At 40.0% G+C, this 25,497-nt stretch overlaps 1 pseudogene across 1 annotated transcript in view; it reads right to left on the reverse strand.

Moving 5' to 3' along the window:
* The window catches only part of LOC144372556 (phosphatidate cytidylyltransferase, mitochondrial-like), a 45,338-nt pseudogene that overhangs the window by 13,917 nt on the left and 5,924 nt on the right, over positions 1-25,497 (reverse strand). The window contains exons 4-5 of the transcript XR_013432529.1: positions 15,692-15,842; positions 3,678-3,823 (exon numbers count right to left, since the gene is read on the reverse strand). The product of XR_013432529.1 is annotated as a phosphatidate cytidylyltransferase, mitochondrial-like (transcript). The remainder of the gene's footprint in view (positions 1-3,677; positions 3,824-15,691; positions 15,843-25,497) is intronic.

A 25,497-nucleotide genomic window follows, 5' to 3' on the forward strand; every position in this document is an offset into this window, starting at 1 on the left:
AACCACTGGGATTACAGGTATGTGTCACCGTGCCTGGCAGGTCAAGTAGTCTTGATCCCTAAATGCTGGGACATCTTCTCTAGAGAAGAGATTAACTTATAGCATCTCATGTCTCTCACCATTAAGACAGAAGCACAGTGATGTGCTGGGCCTCCTTAGGTTCTAGAGGCAGAACAGAGAACAATGTTCAGACCCAATACCAAGAGAGAGGAGAGGATGACAGCTTTACCTTTCCTGTCCACAGAATCTAGCTAGTCCACTGCATGGGGCTCAGATTCATCAACATGGTGTACTGTGACAGAAATCATGGGGCTCACTTTAGAGAAAAGGAGGAGTGGAGGGACAGCAGTGGGCACTGGATCACGGCTCCACTGTACTACCACCCAGTGGAACAATGGTTCTCAAAGGGGGACAATTTTTGCCCCACACAACAAATAATTTTCTGGCTTAAAATTTTAGCAGGTCGCATGAAAAGGTCTATGACAGATACCAAGGAACAGCTAAGGCACCAGCTTGGCAATGATACCCTGTGGGGATGGTGTAGTAGATGTCCCAAATTAATGACCACTGCATCATACCATTCCAATTGACAGAGACATAGGTCTGGGAACCGAGTGACCTGCTTAGCATCACCTCCAATGACCACCTGGGAATTAGTATGTCTCATCTTAAAACTCTAGATCTGTGGATTTAAAGGTCCCAGTTCTTAGAGGAGGATGGCTTCTCCCAAGACACAGCAAATATCTCACTAACTTAAAGTTAGGACTTCGATGGATCACTTTAGAATTCCGTGCTGAAAGTCCAGGAAATGAGGTACTTACATATCAACAGGAGTAAATGTCCCTGATCAGTAGGAGATAGGGTTGCACATACAGATCCCTTAGCATCCCTTGCCAAGATTTTTTTATATTTATTTTTTAGTTGTAGTTGGACACAATACCTTTTTATTTATTTATTTATTTATATTTTAAAAAGATATTTCCTTTTTGGGATGGGGTTGTGGCTCAGCAGTAGGGTGCTCGTCTAGCACGTGCAGGGTGCTGGGTTCGATCCTCAGCACCACACAAAAATAAAATAAAGATATAGTGTCCAACTGCAACTAAAACAAATTTTTATTTATTTTATAAATACCTTGGACACAAAACCAACTGAAAACTAGATCATACATCTGCTTCTGCAGATCACAGGGAGTTTGAATAAGCTTAGCTTTGTACTAAAGGAAATTCCAATCCTTTTCTTTTGCTCAGTTTTTAGAAAAGTTGGCATGTAGAAATATAACCCTTCACTGTCCTCTAGATGTCTCTCTGAAGAAATTCTACAGATACTGACATTTGGGGTCCTCTAATAAAATAGCCAAGTACTTGGAACATGATTCTATATGAAGCCCATCAGCTGGTATACCCTATCTGTCACAAGGAACTCTCAGTCTGCATTTTAGTGCCTCACTTTTTAAAAAGAGGCCAGAAAAAGCATCCAGATATTTGAGGAAGACCTCTAATATAATAGATGAGCGAATGAAAGGAACTAAGAAAGACAAATAAAGGGAGCAAGAAAAAAACTTCAAAATTATGATAAAGATCATTAAAGAATTGAGGAAGAGATGATGCATTAATAAAGCAAGAAAAAAGAATCTCAATGGGACCTGAAAATTCAGTAGAAAAGTTAAACAATCAATCTTGAAAGATTCTTCCAGAAAGCTGAACAGAAAAACCTGAGGAAACAGGAAAGAAAGGAAAAAAAAATCAAAGCAGGAGTTCTACAAATAACAGGAATTCCCAAAAGAATAAACTAAGAAAGTGGGTATGAGGACATTATTTCAGAAACAATAGATTTCCTAAAACTAAACTTCATAATTTTCCAGATATAAAAGGCCCACCAAGTGCTCAAATAATAAATTTAAAACAGACGTGTACAAAAATAAAGGCAAGTCATCACAAAAGTTAAAAATAGTGGCTGGGTGTGGGGGCACATGCCTATAATCCCATGACTTGGGAGGCTGAGGCAGGGGGATCGCAAGCTCCAGGCCAGCCTTAGCAACTAAGTGAGGTCCTAAGCAACTTAGCAGGTCCCTGCCTCAAAATAATAAATAGCTCAGTGGTTCAAAGCCCCTGGGTTAAATCCCCAATACCAAAACAAATAAACAACAACAAAAGTCTGCAAAAAGGAAAATATCTTAACACTGTCAGAGAGATTAAAAGGGGTCATATACAAAGGATAGGCAATCTGAATACCACCAAATATTTAATGCAATACTGAAAGAAGAAATGAAGCTATGACTTAACCTTCTGAGGGAAAATGATTTCTACCCTAGAATTTGATATCTAGCCTATTACTGACTGAATGATCCATCAGTGAGAGAGATTTATCAGAGGTATCTGATCTCAAACACTTGCCGCTCTCACAATCTATGTGAAGAAGGAATTAACAGAACATGCTTCACCAGAATTATGAAGGAGGAAGACACAAGATCCAGAAGACAGAATAGCAAAGGACAGACTAACAAGGGAAATTCTCAGGGTGATCACAAAAAGAAGTTAGGTCCCTAATCCTAGAAAACAAGTAGCCTAGGAAGGGACAGAACAGAGGCCTCACGGAAGAATGTCCTCAAGGGGCTGGGGAGAAAACACTCAATGTATTTGATATAAGTAGATGAGTTTTATAGATCTCTGAGAGGTGGAGGATTTTTTTTTTCTTTTTCCTGTGGTGGGATTGAACCTAGGGCCTTCCCCATGCTAGGCAAGCACAAGCACTCTACCAAATAAACCAAGCAAGCGGGAGGGGGGAGGCAATTAACTCCAGGAGAAACAAGTTGTACAGGAAAGGGAATTTCATAATACTGTATCTCAGCAATAAAAGAGAAGCTGTCAGAGCCCTGGGAGTGGTGCTCAGTGGCAGGGCACTTGCCTAGAATGTGCAACATTTTGGGTTCCATCCCCAGCATGGGGGGATTGTCATAATGAAGTAAATGCTGAATATTAACTTAATGAATAGTTATAAAATAATTATAGTGGAACATGAGGGGGTGAGGTAAGAGGGGAAAAGTAAGAGTGAAACAGGAGAAAAATACGTGTGTGTGTTGATGGAGTAGTGTAAGAGTGAAAAAAAATCCTCGTTCTCACAGTAGGATGGCAAAAATAAAGTATAAAGCTGAAAACAGTCAAGAAAGAAGTCAAATCCTATTATTTAGAAGGGGGTGGTAAATATCACAGGAATCAGCTACAAAGCTGAAGAAGCTGCCTCTGGAGTAGGTAGAGAAAACAGGGAAGGGCAGAGCAGGGAACTGCTATTTTTTGTTACAAACCTCAAGGCACCACTTGGCTTTTAAACCAGGAGCAGATATTTTGATAAAAGTAAAAAATTTAAAAAGCAGAAAACAAAAATACTTTAACTTGAAGCAAGCATGGCAAAATCCGTTAAAATGAGCAATGATTGTTCTGGCATTTCACATTATCTGTTCTTTTCTTGTTTTAAAAAGAATTCCTGCCACACAGTGGTGGATAACTACAATTCAGCAACTCAGAGGGCTGGGGCAGGAGCATCACAAGGTCAATGGTAACCCAGTACCAAAAATAATAATAATTCCTGTTCCTTAAAGTTGTCTTTTCAGTTCAATTCCCAGTACCTCATGTAGCTGTTGCCTTAGGAGCAATGGAAGTTATTTCCCACCTACGGTTTACCTCCAGTCTGCCTTGCTGGGTTTTATACACCACTTGGGGATTCTCCTGTAGAATGCTGCTATACAGCTCGCGGAAATGGGCCATGTTGGGCAGTACAATGTTCAACACTTTTGTCTTATCCTCTCCAATCACCATCCGAAAGTCACCTAGTTAAAACAGACAGAAAAATAAACTCCCATTTAGAATCCCCATTTGCATGTAGAACTGTAGCCCCCACACAGGGGGGCTGCTTCGGCCTGCCAGGATCTCTCACCCAGACACTTTGCTTCCTTAAAACTGTGAACAATTTACCCAAGGAAGAGAGGTACTTATTTAGAGCTTCTCAAATCACAAAGCCCTATAGACTAGTGAAAACACAGTTACCTAAGTACACAAGGTAATCATCAGGGAGAAGCTAGTTTCTTTTCTTTTTTTTCCTAATGCAGAAAATTCTGTACTTATAATCCTTTATCTTAAAAGCAATGCTCTGCCTGTGGCCATTCATGGAGACAGGAGCTGTGTATTAGCACTTGAGATTTGTCCTTGTCATTGCTCACTCATTGTGGATCTGTTTGCATTGGGGCTTCTGGGGAACTTTATGAATGTAATTAACCTTATTGCATTTGATGAGGGCAAGAGCAGTGAGTCTTAAAAATCCCAATAAGAAGAGGTTTATATTTAAGATGAAATTAAAGGCAGATATAATCTGAAAAGTTGCAAATGGTGAGAAATGAGGGTTATGTTTGCCTGTGACATGAAATGAGCTGAAACATCAATAACAAGCACAAAGAGCAACTTCTGAAACAAAATGCAAAGTGCCTGCCTCTGCTACTGACAATCATCAGAGAGACTCGGAGGAAAACAGAATGTTTGAGTGAATACCCAGTGGGCGAAGTGAATTCAAAAGAGGCTGGTAGGAGTTGGGGTGCAGCTCAGCGGTAGTGTGTGCTTAGCAATTGTGAGGCCCTGGGGTTCAATTCCCAGAACAAAAGAGAGAGAGAGAGAGAGAAAGAAAAAAAAAAGGAAACTGGACTCTCCCAGGTTAAGCACAGTGAGAAAAAATATGGCTGAAACCTTTCTTGGACAGAGAGCTAAGTGCCAGGGAGGTGGCAAGTAAGGGCAGATGCCCCAGCTTCTGAGAAGCCCCTGGGACTAGTAGGATGGTATAATTTGTTATCCAAACTAGGTCATTTTAGAGGATGAAGAGAGCACTACAGACAATTACACCAGAACAAGTATTAACTGTCAAACCAGGGCACACTGGTTATCCTTGCCAATTTACTGTCTCTAGATGGGAGAAGAATTCAGAGACCTCTGCCTGCCACATGGATTTTTCTAGAGCCAACTGGTGTCTTATTTAAGGAAAAATAAAAATATAAAGAGGTCTGCCAATGGTCTGAATAGGATTTGTCCCCTCTGAAACTCATGTTGGAGTTTAATGTCTTTGGGGAGGTATTAAAAGGGAAGAAACTTGACTCTGGGGCTTAGAGGTGGGGCCTTTTAGAGATTAATGAGGATTAGATAGGTTGGTCAGGGTGGAGGCCCTGTGACTGAACACCGGCAGCCTCCCAGAAGACAGACATATGTAAGTTCCCTATCACTATGTGATGCCCTGCACCATGTGGGACTCTGCCAGCAGGGTCATCACCAGATGTGGTCTCTTGGCCTTGAACCAGAAGCATGACCTCAAATAAATCTCTCTTCTTTATAATTTATCCAGAGAGGCTGCATTTCAGTAAGAAATAAAATACGCTGTTTTTTTAAGTTTCAAAGGTCCAACTTACACAATAATTTGGTAGAATGCAGCTGGGGATATAGGTTTCAGAAAACCAGAATTCTAAATACCCTGAGGAACTTGACCTTGGCATAGGCATTGACTCTTCAGGTGAAGGTGCAGAAGAGATCCCACCATAAGACACTGCCCAACTTTGAATGAATTTGTTATTTTGTTCCAATTTGACTGATTGATTATAGTGAGGGATAAAAAGCAGGGCCTCACTTCTGCTAGGCAAGTGCTGTATACCTGCTGCTACCCTATTTTAAAGGGACAGAGAGTACATAGTTAAAACCAAGGATCACTGCTAATGAGGGTGTTGAGAAACTGGTCCTTTTACATACTGCTGTTGACATCAGAAACTGCCAAAATCCTTGGAGGGCAATGAATCAAGAAACCCCAAGGCTGGTGAGCAAGCCTAGAGAAATAAGAGGTAATGTTTACTAAACATCTGGTACACATCAGGCACTGCTCCCCGGGCTGTTGTGCTGCCCCATTTCACCCATGTAGCTCTCCTCTCTGACAGACCATTCCTTCTCCAGTTAGTAGACAAGGCAACCGCCACAGAGATTAAGTACTTGCCTAAGACTTCCCAGGAAGTATGAACATATCAACAATAGGCTGAGGCTGGGCGCAGGGGCACACACCTGTAGTCCCAGTGGCTTGGGAGGCTGAGGCAGGTGTTCAAAGCCAGCCTCAGCAATCATGAGGTGCTAAGCAACTCAGTGAGACCCTGTCTCTAAAATTCAAAATAGGGCTGGGGATGTGGCTCAGTGGTCAAGTGACCCTGAATTAAATCCCTGGTAGCCCCTCCCCCTGAAAAAAATGGGCTGAGGACATAGCTCAGGGGTAGAGTGCTTGTCTGACATGGGTAAGACCCTGGGTTTGCTCTCCAGCACCACAAGAACAACAGAAACCCTGTTCGTTGAAGTGTTATTTGCACTGGAAGCAAGCCAAATGCACAATAGGGTAAATGGATAAGCTATGATGGTAAATCCATATCCTATCACGGAGCAACAGTGTACCACCATTAAAAATTACAGCCATCATATATAGCAACATGGAAAATGGTCGTATAATAATGTGGGTTGTATATAATGAGGGTTCAGAAGTACAACAAAAAAAAATGCAAAAAAGAAAAACCATGAACAACTAGACAAAGGGATCTTATAAAGATGGGGGGTTACAGGGAAGCTCAGTGGCAGGGGGCCTGCCTCGCACGCACAGATGTGGGTCCATCCTCAGCACCATGCACACAAAAGAAGTTATTTTTGCTCTAATAAAATATACACTTATTCTGGGTTCTGGATATATGTTCTGTGCTATCTCTTAGCCTTAGCAAAGCTTCATAAAGTTGAAATGATTCCAGTTTTACAGATGAGGAGATTAAGGTTCAGAGATAAGGTGCCCAAGGTCCAAGTGTCTCTCAGTATCAGAGTAGTTAACATTTTAGGCAACCATTTCCTCTGCCATTTTTCCTCACTTCTATAATGCTGATGTATTACTTCTAACATTTAAAAATAAATTCACAAGACATACAGGTGTGATGACAAATGTGAATGGAGATGTGGCTGGGTTAACTTCCAAATGTGCAAACCCTGATGCTTTTATTGAAAACTCCTATTAATCTTTGAAGGGATGAAATGTCATCAAACTCTAAATTTCACAGGGCTGCCCCTGAAATGAAAGATTACTTTGCACCACTGCTGAGTCCTAAATATCCATGTTAATCCTTTTCTTTCTATACTTTCCACACACACAAAGTTCTTAGAGTTTAGATAGTATGATGGTAAATCCATATCCTATCATGGAGGAACAGTGTAACACCATTAAAAATTATAACCATCATATAAAACAACATGTACTCAATTGATTAAAATGTAAAAGCAAATGAATTCCAAACCTCTCCCTAAAGAACAACTGCATGCCATGACTATAGGACCTAGAGAACACCCTGGACTCTGAGAACAAGGACTAGGCTCGTTCAGTTCTGCAACCCTGGCCCCTCCTACACTGCCTGACACAGAGAAGGCACATGGATAAATGTCTGCTGAATTGAATTTCTCCAACTGCCGCACAGCAGAATCCCGAGCCCAGCCACAGGGGATGGTAGGTAAACGGGCTGATTACTTGTTTCTTCAGAACAAAGTGAATAAAATCATGGGCACAGTGTGAACCAGCATCTGATCATAAGAATCAATTTTCTTATCTTTAGAGATCTGTTTGCAACAGATTGAGAAAAACTGACTCTTAGCTTTTATTTTATCTTTATTGCTGGTTTTAACTCTTGAATGTTCTACCCAGAGAATTGCCAGAATAATTCAATAAGGCAAACAAAAGAATAATCTCTCTTTGGATTTGATGCTCAGAGATTTGTAAATCATCTATATCTCTGTGATCCAGGCATGCAACCAGCAGCCAGGGGCATAATTATGAACTTGAGGGTGGGAGAGGGGTGCACAGCACCAGGGAAAGATTCTTCCAAGGTTGGCAATGTCCCAGGGTGATTTGAGTCAAGTTATTTAGCTTTTCTGAGTCAATTTCCTTCTCTGTCAAATGGCTTTACAATCCTACTAATTCCACCACCTCACAGTTGCTTTCAGATTTACAGAGCTAATGTATTAGAGAATATTTTGTTAAGTAGTAAAGCAGATACTGCTGATAGTAAGATTTGTACATAGGATGGGCAAACTGGCACCGTGATGCACACCTGTAATCCCAGCAATTTAGGAGGCTGAGATAGGAGGACTCCAAGTTTGGGGCCAACTTGGGTAACTATGTGAGACACCATCCCCAAATAAAAAACGAAAAGGGCTGGAGATGTAGCTAGCTCAGTGGTAAAGAGCCTCTGGGTCCGGGGTTTAATCCCTGGTACCAAAACCAAAAAAGAAACACAGGATAGGCAAAGGATAGAAGAGAGAGGAAGCCCTGCATCTAAGATAACAATTATTGGTTAACTTTTCCTTTTTAAAAATTAGTCACAATATTGCTGTTTTAAAAATTAGTCACAATATTGCTGTTATTTCAGTTCACTGAACATCTGGGTGGCTACTAAGCCCCAAGAGCTGTGTTAGACACTGGAGATAACAATGATCTAGGCCCTACCTCAGGCAGCAAATGACACAATTTGTTCAGTGCAGGATTTTATGTGGTAGTTCAAGGACTGTAGCCCAAACTACATAGTTTCTTTTTGCAGTTCTAAGGACTGAACCCACGGCCTTAAACATGATAGACAAGCATTCTACCACGGAACTAAATCCTCAGCTCTTTTAATTTTATATTTTGAGGCAGGGTATCATTAAGTTACTGAGAATTTACGATCCTCCTGCCTCGACCTGCCTAGTCTATGAGATTACAGGTGTGCACCACTGCGTGCGCCTGGTGTGTCTGTCCTGATACCACAGTTATCTTGTTCTGAAGTGGTGTCTATGTGGCTTTGACAGGCACTTCCCTAATACAAATAACGTTGAGCATCTTTTCATGTGCTTATTGTCTATTTATATATTCTGTTTGACAAAATCCTCGCCTGTTTTTAACTTGGGTTATTTTTATTGTAATTGTTAGAATTCTTTATATAGGGGCTGGGGATGTGGCTCAAGCGGTAGCGCACTCGCCTGGCATGTGCGGGGCACTGGGTTCGATCCTCAGCACCACATAAAAATAAAGTGTCCATCAAACACTAAAAAAGTAAATATTAAAAAAAAAGAATTCTTTATATATTTTGATAATAGTTCCTTGTCAGATATATATTTATAAACATTTTTCCTACTTTGTTAGTTGCTTTTTACTTTCCTGATGATATTACTTGCAGCACAAGTTTTTAATTTTTATGTGGTCTTATTTTTTTTCTTTTATTGTTTCTGCTTTTGGTATACATTTTGGAATATATCTGAGAAATCATCTTTCTAATCTAAAGTCACTCTTTTAAGAGTTTTATCTCTTACATTTAACTGTTCTATCTATGATTCATTTTGAGTAATTTTGTGTGTGGTATGAGTTAGGGATCTAACTTCATTCTTTTGAAATAGGACAAAATAAGTAGTTTGTATTTTAAAAAATGAGTAAAGCAAGCAATGACACATTCTTTTAAACCCAGGTACTTGGGAGCCTGAGGCAGGAGGATGCCAAGTTTGAGTCCAGCCTGGGCAACTTAGTGAGACCCTGTCTCAAAATAAAAAAAGAAAGCAAGGGCTGGGAATATAAACTCAGTGGTAGAACACCTGGTAATTTAATCCCCAGTACTGCTAATAAACCAAAAAATAAAAGAAACCTAAGGCAGTTTTTCTAAGAGCCAGCCTAATGCATTACTCAAAAGGCATTCTCAAAAATATCTCCATAGCTGCAGGAAAGACACTGTACTGCACCAACTCACACACAGAAGAGGGTGAGGTAAGAATAAACTACTGAAGTACTGTTATATAAATCTGAATTATTTTTCTTTTTTCTACATTAGGGAGGTATAAAGTGAGACCCTGGGTTCAATCCCCAGCACCAACCTCCTCCAAATCCTGGAAACACAAACAAAGACAAAAATTCCTTTCCTCCCAAAGACAAATTAAACCAACCAATAAATAAAATGTATGTGTGTCAGACAGTGGAAAATGTTGTAGAGGAAAAAAGTGGGGGGCATGGAAAAACAACAGGCAATATTGGGGTAGCAGGGAAGACCTCAGATAATCCAGGATGGAAGCCTGTGGGAGCCCTGGGAGCCAGCAGGACCATGAGGAGAACTGTCCCAGCTGTGACCCAGCGCGTACCCTTCACGGAACAGTGGGGAGTGAGAGCAAGGGTTCTGGGATTAGACTCTCTGAATTCAAATCACAGACTGGCACTTACACGAGCTACAGCACCCTCAAACGTAAAATGGGAGCCATATAGGAATGAGCTTTCCCGTTGGAGGGAATGAATGAGTTGATACGTGTAAAGCACTAAGAGAATCCCGACACAGGAGTCACCAGGGAGTCAGACGTTACTCATGATCTGTGTCCTTTGGAAATGCTACCTTTTCAGAAATAATCAAGTATACACTGGTCACAGAGGTTCCAGCTGTGGCCTCAACCAAAGGTTAAGTCGGTCAAGGAGACAGCAGGCCTCCCAATCCTGATGTGGCCTCCTGAATCCTCTGAGTCCCCCTGCCCCCATGACCAGAGCACCCAGTGGCACTGCTGGCAAAGTTCTGGAAAGTATTACATCACAGAATAAATCTGTTCACTCCAGAGAAAAACATGTCTCCCTACTGGCTTTCACCAGAATCCAGGCATGAGGAAGTTTACTCCTGCTTTAGAGCGCGGGCGCACACACTGATTTTCCTCCCCCAAGAATCGACTGGCAACTCCCTCGCTGCTTTGCTTGTTCCTAGAAGTCAGCTTGCCTGTGTTCAGGCAATCTGGCATGGACAGCAGTCCATTCATTCTCTCCCTGGACAGTGCTAGGAGGTGTTTTTTCACTCCTTAAGGACCTTAAATGGACAGATGAACTAGGGCTGACAAGTTCCCATCCACCTAAATTTTCTAATTTGAACATTTTTTGTCAACATGTAACACGTTTTCTAATTCTGGCTGGGCTGGTGATATAGCACAGTGGTCAAGTTCTTGCCTAGCAAGTATGAGGCCAGGGTTTAATCTCCAGCACCATTCAATCAATCAATCAGTGGGTACGGTACACACACACCTGAAATTCTAGCTACTAAGGGAGGCTGAGGCAGAAGGATCACAAGTTCAAGGCCAGCCTCAGGAACTTAGTGAGACCCTGGTCTCAAAATAAAAAAAATAAAAAGAACTGGGGATATAGCTCAGTGGTTAAGGGCCTCTGGATTCAAACCCAAATACCACAGTAAATAAACAAAACAGTAACAACCATTTTCTGAGCACTATCAATGAGATAAGATGCTAGGACTTTTATATATATTATCTCACTAAAAACTTCTTTATGAGATACTTATTTCTACCTTATAAATAAGAAAACGGGGGGCTTGGAAAGAGTCAAGCAACTTCAGAAAGCTGGTGGTAGGTCCACCATGTACTAGATGAGGGACGACGGTCAGGTAACCTCTCTGAGCATCAGTTTTCTCATCTGTAAGATGGGACAATAACACAGCAAACAAATCAAAAGGCTCTCATGAGGATTATTAAACTAGTTATCACATCCCAAATATCGAGGGTAGCTCCTGGCATACAATAGTGAGTGTGGCTTTCTCCAGCCATAGACTTAAGGTCATGGACCCTTCCCCTAGACGTCCCCTCGTCTTCTTGACATATGCTGTTTTTTCAGTTCACCACTGACTCACCGTGCCTGCACATGTTTACCAGTGTGAAGTTCCTTAGAGCAGAAGTTCTATCTTCAGCTCTTTGGGTATGAGTCGCTGACTCATTTGATAAATGTTAAGCCAGGATCGTTACCTAAAATTAGTCATTTTTATAGTTTGCACTTACTTAAGAAAGCTCCAGGTGACTATTTCAAAGTCATTTGGTATTCTTTTCCTGTTTACTGAAGTGCTGACTTCTAAGAATAAGTGAAGGACTAGAAAGCTTTCTCGTCCCTAATTTTGCAGGCCTTCTTCCTCCACCTACTCCTTTCTCACCCATCATTTACAATAATGCTGCCATAAATAGGGGCCCCAGAGCAGTCAAAGTGACCTTTAAGTACTAAATAAAATGTACAGGTTATTATTATTCATAGTAATACCGACAGATCTTGACTCTGCCAGTAACTACTAGCAGGAACTTGTCCAATTATCGCAGAGAGGCACTATTTTCTCTATCCCTTCCTCTTCTCTTCTCCTGGAAGGAGAAATGTTGAACTTCACAGGCAAGGGACCCCATATAATCTCTCAACTGGGAAAAGATAGAAAATGTCAAAGTTGTAAATCAAAGAGAGGCTGGGTGGGTACTTTCAATACTGGAATATTCTGAGGTCCTGGGAGATTTTGATTTAACAAACGGTCAGAATTCTTTCAATTCAAGGATACTAGGTTCTCAGAAGCCTAGGAAAGACAGGAGGAAAATTGGCCTTTTGACACAATGCCTGAAGCAAGTCTCAAAGCTGTGAAAATGACCTACTCACGGGACCTACATCCTTTTCTACCCTTACCAGTCTAGTTCTAGCAAAACTCAGCTACAGATTTATAGCAACTTGAATGACACTTAAGAAAATCAAAGACTGGGGACATTGCTCAGTGGCTGAGCATGTGTTCAGCAAGCATGAAGTTTGGATTCAATTCCCAGGACTAAAAGAGTCAACAGACAGGTAAAAGTAGTTCCATTACTCTCTAGTCAATATTCAGAATTTATTAAAGAGAGCTTCCAGCCAGAATCCACTTTGCACTATGCAGATGTTATTACATGGGAGAAAAAAATAAGAGAGGTAACACTGTGGGCCCCAGAGAGCAGTCTCATCTTCTCTCAAAGTCTACCCATCACAAGAGGCTTCTTCTCTTTTTGAGGTGCTGGGGATTGAGCCAGGGCCTTGTGCATGCAAGACAAGCACTCTACCCACTGAGCTCTATCCCCAGCACCACAAAAGGCTTCTGTGATGCTTTTTTCCACGTGGGAGTTTAGGGAGGGAACAACTCCAAAAATGGACTCTCTTTTCCCACTCACTGCATGCACGTGGACCCATTTATTCTGATAAGTAGTCACGCTATTCTTTGCCTCTTTTTTTTTGTCTTTTTGTTTTTTTGTAGATGAACAGCACACCTTTATTTTGTTTGTTTATATGTGGTGCTAAGGAGTGAACCCAGTGCCGCACATGCTAGGCAAGCGCTCTACCACTGAGCCCCGGCCTCAGGCCTACTCTTTGTCTCTTGATGAAGGGCATGGATGCTGCCAGGTGAAGCTGGAAGCAAAAAAAGGTCAAGGTTACTTCACTTCTGTTCTTTCCAGTGTTGCAAATACAGCTGTGCTGTGCTAGATGCATTTTAAGAAGAAGAAAGAAGAATAAGACCTCTGAAGGCTCTTACAGCATTAAATTTCCATGAAATATTATCTGTGTTGAGATTTGGAGAATAAATAAGCTGTTTTGAGGACCGAGTTCTCTTCCTTACACTTAAGAAACTGGGAAAGACATAATTGATTTAAGACAGTGGTTTTTAAACTTTTTAAGTAGCAGATAATTTTTCTTGTCAATGAAAGAAAAAAAAATCTTTTTTGTTTAATGGTGCTGGGGATGGAACCCAGGGCCTTGTGTATGCTGGGCAAGGCCTCTGCCACTGAGCTACATCCTCAGTTTGTAACTGAGATCTTACACGGGACCTCACTGTATGAAACAGGCAAATGTGATGCTCCTCTGGCTGCAGCTTGGGTGAGGAACCAGGGGCCCCAACCTTTCAGCTCTCCCCTCACCCTTTATAGGACCTGTTCCCATCTCTGAGGAACACAACTGGCGGAAAGGGAAAGAAATCAACATTTAGACAAATTAACAAACAAATATATTAAATGAATGGGGAAGAAGGGAAAGCTTTTCCTTCCTGTGGAGTAAAAGGATTTGGAAAATCACTACTTTGGACCAATGCAGTAAAGACTGGTTTGAGCAAAACTCTTCCATGGGCGCTTAATTCAGGAGGGAAAGTTTGGTAAGAAGCAGGAAATTTCTGTGACCTTCATACAAACAGACTGCATATAAGGGAGGAAACACTGGTTACAAAGAGGCAAATGTTGCTGGTCTGTAGACTTCAGAAATGTGAATGTCATGTAAGAAAAGGAAAAGTGAGGTTAGCATGCATGAGGCCTGAGGCTCAGTCCCCACCACCAGACGATACAATAAAAACTAAGAGAGGTACAACTAAATTCAGTATATGATTTTTGACTAGGTGATGTACTTGAGAAAAAACATGTTATAATGGACATTATTGGAATGCCTGATATTTGGAATATGGATTATCAGTTTGATCCAAATTATCATCATCACCATCATCATCATGGGGACTAAACTCAAGGGTGCTTTACCACTAAGCTACATTCCCAGCCCTTTTTATTTTATTTTGAGATAGGGTGCCACTAAATTGCTGAGACTTGCCTAGAACTTGAGATTCTCCTGCCTCAGCCTCTGAAATCACTGGGATTATAGATGTGGGCCACCTTGACCTGCTGCATCAGTATTAAATTTCCTGAATTTGGTAACTGTACTATGGTTATGGTCTAAATTGGACATGATATGTATGACCTCAAACACTTCAGGGAAAAACAACATCAACAACAACAACACAGTACATTTATATACAGAAAGAGCAATAGAAAGCAGGGTCCCGAGAGGAGCATCAGCATCACCCCAGAACTTTGTTAGAAATATAAGGTCTTAGGCCATTTCCCAAACCTACTAAATCAGCTGTCTGGGTTAAGGTCAATAATCTGTTTTTTAATTAATTTTTTATTTTGGCAGTACTAGGAATTGAATCTAGGGGTGTTTTACCACTGAGCTACACTCCCAACCCTTTTTATTTTTATTTTAAAATAGGGTCTAACTAAGTTGCTGAGGCTAGCCTCAAACTTGCAATCTCCTGCCCCAGTCTCCCAAATCACTGGAATTAAGGTATGCCCCACCACATTCTTTTTTTTTTTCCAATAATCTTTTTAGTTGTAGATGGACACAATACCTTTATTTTATTTATTCATTTTTACATGGTGCTGAGGATCAAAAGCAGTGCCTCACACATGTTAGGCAAATGCACTACCACTGAGCCACAACTCCAGCCCTCCAGTTGTTTCAAGAAGCCCTCAGAGGCATACTGACTTTGAAAACCACTGGTACAGAGAGAATGAGAAAACATATAGTAAAATGTTAAAATTGGTGGATCAGGAAAATGGGTTTATGGGAATTTTCTGTTATTATTCTCAAAACCTTTCTGTAGATTTGCAATCATTTCAAAATAAAAATAAGCAATAGCAACAACCAAAAATCACCCTTGGATAATATCTAGAGGGGGGCTGGGATTGTGGCTCAGTGGTAGAGCACTCGTCTAGCACATGCGAGGCCCTGGGTTGGATCCTCAGCACCACATAAAAATAAATAAATAAAGGCATTGTGTCCAACTACTTCTAAAAAATAAATATTAAAATAAAATCTGGAGGGTTGTGGAGAGAAGACGGGAGACACTGGATGTAGGGAGGCAAATCAGAAAGCTACTGCAGTAAGTGACACAGGAAGTGATAGAATTTAGAAATAAGACCACTGCAGTCCCAGGGCAGGGTGAGGAGGAAGCTATTTGCATAGCGTTCAAATGACAAATCTCCTTCTTGAAAAAGGTTTGGACACACAGGACACTAACCAGAGTAGGAGAGTCCAGCGATCTCTATGAAGAGGTCTTCCTCAGAAAAGCTTTCGGGGAGCATGAGGAAAGCGGCAGTCACAGCGCTCTTCAGATTTTTATCAAGTGCTGACCTAAGAATGACGTTTTCATTCATTGCGATAATTTTCACCTGGAAAAGGCAAACATTCAGAAGAAAAATTTTAGAAGAGGAGTATTGCTCAAGCCACAGGTTGACACATACAGCTGGAACCATCCCAGATGCCGACCACTGAGGATCTTGGAATATTAGTTTGGTTGACATGAAATGATTACTATTATAATAAGTAATCCCAGAATCTCCTCTTATGCCAAAATCAGAGAAATCTATCACATAGGAAGGGATCAGAATGCCAAAGAAAACAAAATTAATATTCTTTTTAAATGAGCAAACTCACCACAGGCTTTGAAAAAGAATAAACATCCTTTGGGAATATCAATATTTTTATTTTTTCATCTCAGTTTTTAAATTTTCTAGTGAGAGAAGGCATTTTCTTTACTCAGAACTCACCTCTCTTCTTGACCACAAATAACCTAGGCAGTTCATGCTTTATGATTTTTAGATACACAGATTTGAAACTCGGTGAAGGAAAATGGAAAGAAAATTAGCTACAATTGAAAGATCATGGGTTTTAAATATAGATCTGGGCTCAAATCCATGTACTTACAAACTGTGTGAGTTTGGGCAAATGACCTAACTTCTCAGAACTTAAGTCATCATTTATAAAATAGGGATAACAGATTTGTATCAAGGAATTGTCAAAGATTGAAAACAACAATAAATGTAAATGTTTGAGTTCGTGCTTTGCTCAATACAAAGCATTATTCTCCTAAATATATGTCAGAAGCAGTTGTCTTTGACTGTCTAAAATCCATGTCAGAAGCAGCTGTCTTTGACTGTCTCCAAATCCATTAAATACATTAGAGCTCCAGTCTGTTCTCAGAGTCTCGGTTTTTAAAAACAGTAAGGTAGGGCTGGGGATGTAGCTCAGTGGTACAGTGCTTGCTTTGCATGTGTAAGGCCCTGGGTTCCATCCCCAATTACTTACACACACACACAGACACATACACACAGACACATACACCACACACACACACAAAATGCACTCTAGTTAAGAGAATATGTTCAAGTCTCAGCTCCATCTCCTCCTAGCTGTGGTGATGGGCATTGCTCCTTATCAATAAAATGGGGTTAACAGACCAAATGAGATACGGTACATAATACATTAGCTGAAGTGAGCTTCCTTTGGTGTGCTACTTGGTACACAGGCAATGAATTTCTCTAAGCCAGGGGTTTTCATCTTTGCTAGCATTAACATCATGGGAGAGTTTATTAAAACACATAATAATGGGTCCAAACCCCAAAGCTTCTGATTCAGTTGCCCTGCAGGAAGGTTGAAAATGTATATTTCTAACAAGGTCCTAGAAAATGTTGAGGCTGTTTTGGGTTCAGGGACACCTTTCCCCCTGCCTTTTAATATTTTTTTTTGGTGATTGAACTCTTGGGTGCCTAATCAATAAGCCACCTCCCCAGTCCCTTTTATTTTGAGACAGGATCTCACTAAGTTGCTGATGCTGGCCTCAAACTTGTGATCCTTCTGCCTCAGCCTCCTGAATTACTGGGATCACAGGCATGCACTAAAGTGCCCAGCCAGAGACCAAATTTTGAGAATACTTTTAGCTATTCTGCTTAGAAGGAGAATTACCAAATTGCTCTTCAGAATGGTTATATCAATTTATATTCCCACCATAATCTTTTTAAAACATCTGCTACTGACTGATTTTCTATACAAAGAAAAGAGTCTAGAAGTCCTTAATAAGGACTCATAGATATCTGAAATGTATCAACTGTCTCTAAACAACTTGGTGTTGTTGATAAATTTTCCTCCTTTAATAGAAAACAGGGCATATAAAATTGTTTTTTGCCAAATAATAATGCATTAAGATGGCATACAAAAGGCACACTCTAAGAAACTCCAAAATAAAGTTCTACTGGAAAGAGGAGAATGATGTTAGTTTTTTGTTGTTTAAAAAAAAAAAAGTGGTAGCACCATAAGACATAACTATAAATCAAGCTTAACAACCTAAATTCTAACTTTTGCCTTGTGTTATCCACCTTTTTTCTAAGGGAATATTTCCAACATCTATACCTCATATATGATAGGTAAGCCACTTGGTTCAATATCACCTCCTCCACCCTTATAATTATGAGAACTTAATAGACCTTAAGTAAGCCTTTTGGCTTGGGTGAGTTTAGTATCTTTGCCATCATCTGCAGAGTATAACACCAAGGAACAGCCCAGGAACAAGACTCGCCTAAGGTTGAACAATGAACCAATGGCAAAACCAGGGCCACACCCTTGCACTATGCAAATCAAGTTCTAAATATTTTGAGTTATCATCATGCATTCAGTTAGGGATGTATTCTGCTTGACTTATTTTGACAGAAGTTTAATAAAACAATTTTTTTTCAATGTGGAAATTGAACTGGGGGCTATAAATATGCTAGGCAAGTACTCAACCACTGAGTTGCATCTCCAGCTCCTGAAATTTTTAAAATCCTACAATACCTTAGAAGTAAAATTTGTATTCCATATGGAATCAGTGATCTAGGAAGGCAACTTACTCAACTTACTGGTGGAAAAACTGAGGGCTAGAGAAGTCAAATACCTTTCTCTAAGAAGTGACACAATGGACCAAGCGAGGTCCAGTCCCCTGATGTGTCCCCTGTGATACCATTCTGCTTCCATATTCCTACCCTTCAGTCTTCATCCTAATTCACCAGTCCTTATCATAATTATTCCCTCTCTCTCTCTCTCTCTCTCTCTCTCTGGCTATTACAGAAACCCAGTGAAATCAGAGGCTATTTTAAGGTGCTAAATACTCAAAGAGGCAAACAAAAGAATAAGTTTGGAAGATTTTCTCCTAGTTAACAGAATAACCAATTGTTCTCCAAGAAATCTGTTCTACTTAGGTTGGAAGAAAGCAGTCCAGTACTTAAGGTGAAGAGAGTGCAAATAAAAGCATCCTTACTCAAAGGGAAAACGTGAATTCTGAAGGCTCTGCTACTGTGCTGATCTGGTTCTTCAACGAAAGGTGAACTAGGAACTTGTCTCGGCAGCACTGTAATTTGTTGTTCAGAGTGAAAAGCCAGTGAACGCTTGGGGCACTGCCAGAGAGGCCTGGGAAAAGAAGAAAGTCCTCAGAGTTGTGAATAGCTGTTTGTACCTTACTGGGAATGCCCCGACCTGAACTGCATAGATAACATTAGCTCTAATGCCAGGGTGCAGATCTTGACTGCAGAGAGGAAGGGACAAAGCTCGGAGGGACTTTAAAAGGAGAGATTTGTGAGTACCTTTCAAGACAGAGAAAAAAAGAAAGCCACCCTCCATCTCTATAACAGTCACTGGGAAAGACTACTTGAATTGTGAAGAGTGAAGTTTCAGTTACAAAGAAGGCAACCCTACCTAGTGCTGAACTACTCAACCGTTGGCCAGAACTTTTTGATTTCAAATGGTCAGGAGGGGTGACTCTTCTAAATAGTCACTGCTTGAAAATGAAGAAGGGCGGAACACAAGAATGGGATCAAACCTTATCTATCTACTGGACTGGGGGATCTTCAAGGACAAATAATGTGGGGGGTCTTTTTTTTTTGGCATGCACAAAGAAGAACCTTAGTTGTCTTTTGAATAACTAAATGAATGGCTCAATCTTTGCATTTCAAAGGCTAGAAAACCAAAGGCTGGTTCACAGCAGGGAAGAGCCAAAACTAGTAAACCAGGTTTCCAATTCCCAGTTCAGGGATCTTTTATACCAGGGGGATTTTTCCCATTTGAAATACATAAATAAATACAACTCTAATATGGTGATAGTTACAGGACTGTAAATATACTAAAAACCACTGAACTTTACACTTTAAATGGTTGAATTATGGTATGTGAAGTATACCTTAATAAAGCTATTACAAAAAAACCAATGCTGCATTACTGGCTGGGGTGTAGCTCAGTGGTAGACACCTTGGCTAGCATGCCTGAGGCCCTGGGTTCCATCTCTAGAGCCCTGAAAGATAAAAAGAAACTTCAAACAAAATTATCTCTACAGAGCTAGGGTTGTGGCTCAGTGGTAGAGCACTTGCCTAGCACATGCAGGGCACTGGGTTCTATCCTCAGCACCATATAAAAATGAATAAATAAAATAAAGGTATAAAAAATGTTAGGGCTATTGTTGTGGCTCAGGGGTAGAGTGCTCACTTAGCACGTGCAAGGCCCTGAGTTTGATCCTCAGCACCACATAAAAATAAATGAATAAAATAAAGGAATTGTGTCCAACTAAAACTGGAAACTAGATATTTTTTTAAAAAATTTTAAATGTTACAAAATCATCTATACATGAAAAACAAGTGAAATACAAAAATCCCAAATTATGCCAAAGTAATTAGGGAACTGACTTTAACTTGCTTTAGTGTTTTTGTTTTTTTTTAACTTACAAAAGATTGTTCACATGTTCTATTAAGTAATTTAAATTCCATGGTTCTTCACTTAAAAAATATTTGCAGGGCTTGGGATGTAGTACAGTGGTGACTTGCTCAGCCACACACACACACACACACACACACACACACATATAGCAAATGACTAAATGACTCAGAAACGTAAGTCTGTACTAGAAATCAAAACATGTTATCTCCTCAATTATAAGGTAAGTTGCTAGTAAAGTATAACAGAAATTTAATTTTAAATTCAATTTTTCCCAAAAATGTCCATCTTTTTAACTCCTGTATATTCCTTTTAAAGATTTAACTTGCAAGTAATTGAGGAATTCTATTTCAATTTGCAAAGTGCAAGACAATTTTGGAGTTTTAGACAATATAACAATGTAACTGCTTTTAAAACATAAAAACAAAGAATTCGTACTCTTTCTCATAATTCTTAAAATAACCACCCATTTTTCTTGTTGAAAATGCTACTATCCTTTCAACAGATTTGCTCAACTTTGATTAATACTTGCTGCCATCTAGAGGGAAAAATGATTGCTGAAAGACTTACCACAGAGAAGTCCGCTTAACTGTGATTTCCACAGGAGTGGAAAAAACTGGGGGCAGGAGCAGGAGGGAGTCACTTCACCTGTTTATCATTTTCACTTTTTAAAAAGATAAGTCTTTTTTTTTTTTTGGTACTAGTGATAAAATCCAGGGGTGCTCTACCACTGAGATACACCTCCAGCCCTTTTTATTTTTTCTTTTGAGACAAGGTCTTACTAAATTGCTGAGGCTGGCCTCAAACTTCTGATCCTCCTGCCTCAGCCTCCCAGGTCCCTGGGATTCAGGTGTGAGCTACCATGGCAAGCTTTTATTTTATTCTCTAAATTAGGCAAGAAATGCATAGTTTTGTTTAAGGTAAATGTAGCTGCTACTCCTTGTCTTGGACTGCTTTTATTTTACAAGAACATATGACATTTAGATAAATTCTGAGATCAGGCCATAGGGTGTAGCTCAGCAGATCACATACTTAGCATGTGCAAGGCCCTGGGTTCGATCCCCAGAACAAAATCAAAACAACAAAACAAAACAAAAAGATAATTTCCAGTACTTACATTCTTAGATTTCAGGGCATCTCAGGTTTCTAACACCATTTTTTTTTTAATTTAAAAAATTCCAGGCATAAAGTATAGTACAGAGAATAACGCAATATTTTTGTATTTGATCTTATTTTATCTCAACATAACTGAGATAGCCAGGGATGAAGAGAAGGGAAATATCATTTTTCTGAATGGTTCTGAAGTATCAGGAATTTCAGAACCCTTGTCCACAGATGAAAATATGCCAAGGTGTGAGGGACTCTATCGGTGGCACAAGGTCACAAGATTAGTAAGGGTCACAACTGAGATCCTAACCTTAGCTCTCTTAGACTCTAACTAAAATGCCCATGTTCTTCCCAACATTAATACTCTGTTTCTAATTTTCAACGCTTTTGGGGCGTTGGCAGGGTAAGTACTATTATCCCTATTTTACACATGAATTGACTGACATTCAGAAAGATAAAACCAGGTGCCTGAGTTCGTATAAACTCCTAATAAGCAGTAGGAATTAATATGACCAAACACTTCTAATTCCACATTCATTTATCTTCCTATCAATAACATTTTTTAAAATATTTATTTATTTTTTAGTTATTGGCGGACACAACATCTTTGTATGTGGGGCTGGAGGATCGAACCCGGGCCGCACGCATGCCAGGTGAGCGCGCTACCGCTTGAGCCACATCCCCAGCCCCTATCAATAACATTTTTAAAATTATAAAACCCTTAGAAGTAAAATGAATATTTATATATTTTCAATTGCATTTATTTGCTTAATTATGAGCTTTACCTGTTATCCAGTCTAAGAATTAGAAATTCATCTATAGATATTTGAAATTATTTCAGTAAGCTTATTGTTTCTGGATGTTTAAAAAATGTATGTATGGGCTGGGGGTGTGGCTCAGTAGTAGAGCACCTGCCTAGCATGTGTGAGGCCTTGGGTTCCATTTCTAGCACCACACATACAAAACAAAACAAAACAAAACAAAAAGCACCTGGCAAATTCTTTTGTTTGTCAGACACAGAAATTTTTTCTTTTTCTATTTGGGGCTATTTATGGATTATAGAGATTTGGTAAAGTATACTCCAAAAGGAAATTTCAACCTTTCCTTTCTCCCTACTTAATCATCCCTGAAAAATTTTAAAATTTATGGTGAATATTCTTATTTTACGGTAATATAGTTATTTCCTTAGGTTTAATAAGAATCTGTTTCTTGGGCTGGGGCTGTAGCTCAGTGGCAGAGCACTTGCCTAGCATGTGTAAGGCACTGGGTTTGATCCTCAGCACCACATAAAAATTTAAAAAAGGTAAAAAAAAAAAAGAGTAAAATAAAGGCATTCTGTCCATCTACAACTAAAAAAAAAATTTTTTTTAAAGAATCTGTTTTACTTGGGTGGGGAAATATAGCTCAATGGTAGGGCACTTGCCTAGTATGTGCAAGACCCTAGGCTTGATCCTCAGCACTGCCAAATAATAATAATAATAACCATAATTATAAAATGATTTTACTGAAGGAAAATTTATAAGTGTACATATTTGAAAGATTTGGCTTGATAAATTTTTATACATGTTATACATGTATAATATGCTCAAGTATTTCTGCATATTTTAATGAATTATACAATTTTTTCTGTTTTTTATTGGTGCATATTATTTATATAGAAGGGTGGGGGTTTCATTGTGGTATATACATATATAAATAAAGTGTAATTTGGTCAGTTTCACTTTCTAGCATCCCCCAATTCCCCTCCGCTTCTCTACTTCCTCTACCTTAGTGGTTGGTCTCCCTTCTATTTTCACTGAATTCTTTTTTCCTCCCAGTTTCATCCCTCCATCTTTCAGATATGAAAGAAAACATATCTCTAGTTTTCACATATGATACTGTGAGTCTGACTTATTTCACTCAAAATTATGATCTCTGGTTCCATCCAATTTCCTGCAAATGACAGAATTTGTTCTTTGTTGGGAAGAGTTTTATTCTTTCTGAATAAAATTCCATTTACACTACTAAATTTTAAGCCCAGGTTCAAAGCAAGAGCATCTTGACAGCCCATATACACAAATAAAGAAATTTTTCTGACACAGACCAAATGAACTATGACAGTAGAAATCTCTTATTTTTCCCCATAGCTCACTATTAAAGGAGGTAGGGGTTGCTGTTATGGGAGATACCTGAGAACAACCCATCTGCTATTTTTGGAGCCTAAGACCCTGGTCAGTATAATGAAAATTTTCCTTGGGAGGTGTATGAGATTGACAACTGTGACTAGTTAGCACAGTTCTTTCTTTTGCTGTACTGGGGATTGAACCCAGGGGCACTTTAACACTGAGCTACATCCCTAGCCCTTTTTATTTTTTATTTTGAGATTGGTTCTTGCTAAGGTGCTGCAGCTGGTCTTAAACTTGTGATCCTCCTGCCTCAACCTCCTGAGTTACTGGAATTCTAGATGTATGCCATTGCACCTGGCTCAAGTAGTTCTTAAAAAAGAAGCTTTCTCAGAAAATAGGCCATACTTTTGAAAAAAAGAAAAAAGATGATAGTTGCAAACACTTGTTAAAAGTTCAAGTTCCTTCCCACTTCTTTGTCCCTGTTCCTTTCTATCAAAGCCATGGAGAAGCCAAAACCCCACAGTCTCTTTCAGGAGCATCCCCAATGAGGTAAGAATATAGTGACAGGACATCACCACTGGCCTCAGGAAGATAAAACAGGGTCCAGAATACCATTCTCCCCTGGAATGACGGCCTGACTCATTCATTCACTCAACAGTTACTGACTGCTTTCTGTGTGACAGACATTGCCCTGTCTTTTTCGAGGAGACAACAGTGGACACGTAGTGCCCTGAGCTTCTAGAAGAGAAGATGAGGATATACATAGTACAGACAGAGGTGACACTAAGGCACTGGACACCTTCTCTGCCAACTCCCCAAATGGACTGACCCTGTACCTGAGGGGGACAATCTGTCTTTTACTCCCAGCATCTGACACCAAATGTGTGGGGCTTTTTCTGTCACACCAACCAATTCTCCAACTTTTTGGACACCAGTTGTGTGTCCTACAATAGAATTTAATTTTGATATTATCTATCTCGAGCTATATAGAGAATCCTTAAGTTAGGGGCTCAATCCCACACAACTAAGTAGCTGTAAATTTCCACAATCCCTTCCTCTGGGTTGATAATTTGTTAGAAGGGCTCACAGAACTCAGGAAGGCTTACTTACTATTACCAGCTTATTCTAAAGTATCCAACTCAGGATCAGCTAAATAGAGTGATGCAGGGGTTGGGGATGTAGCTCAGTGGTAAAATACTTAACATGTACAAGACCCTAGGTTTGATACCAAGCATATGAAGGAGGAGAAGGAGGAAGAGGAGGAGGAGGAGGGAGGAGAGATGAGGAAGGAATAAGTAGGGGGAAGGAGTATGAAGAAGAAAAGGAGGAGGGGGAAGAAGAAGAAGAGGAGGAGAAGGAAGGAAGGAGGAGAAGGAGAAGAAAGAGGAAGAGGAGGAGAAATAGTAGTAGTAGTAGGAGGAGGACAAGGTATCCTTGGGTGGGACTGGGAACTGAGCTCTGCGCCCACTCTAAAGACCCCATCCTCCCAGCACCTCAATGTGTTTGTTCATCAACATGGAAACTCTCAGAACTCTGTTACTGAGGGTTTTATGGAGGTCCCACTACCTAGGCATGATTGATTAATTCACTGCCATTGAGAGTAACTCAATCTCCAGCCACTCACCCCTTCCAGAGGTGGGTGGAAAATGGGAGGTAGGGATGAAAGTTCCAGCCCATTAAGCACATTGGTGGTTTCTCTGGTAACCAGCCCCTATCCTGAAGCTATCTAGGGCCCATCAAGGGTCACCTGGGAAGGCTGGGGATGAGGCTTAGTGGTTTAGTGCTTACCTAGCATGCACATGCATGAGGCCCTGGGTTCAAGCCAGAAGGAAAAGAAAAAAAAAAGAGTCCCCTCATTAGATGAACTCAGGTATGGTTGAAAGGGACTTGTTATTCCTAACACTTAGGAATTCTAAGGCTTTTAGGAGCTCTGTGCCACAAGCCAAAGACAAAAACCAACCATATATTTCTTATTATGTCACAATATCACAACATAATATCTGGACATTGGTAATGAATTATAAAGGTAATTCATTAAAGGTAGAAAGAGGAGGAATCTAATAGGCATTTCCATTTCCTAGAGTTCCATCTCATTGCAATC

The sequence above is a fragment of the Ictidomys tridecemlineatus genome, unplaced genomic scaffold (assembly GCF_052094955.1).
Source record: "Ictidomys tridecemlineatus isolate mIctTri1 unplaced genomic scaffold, mIctTri1.hap1 Scaffold_130, whole genome shotgun sequence".
In the NCBI taxonomy this organism is placed as follows: Eukaryota; Metazoa; Chordata; class Mammalia; order Rodentia; family Sciuridae; genus Ictidomys; species Ictidomys tridecemlineatus.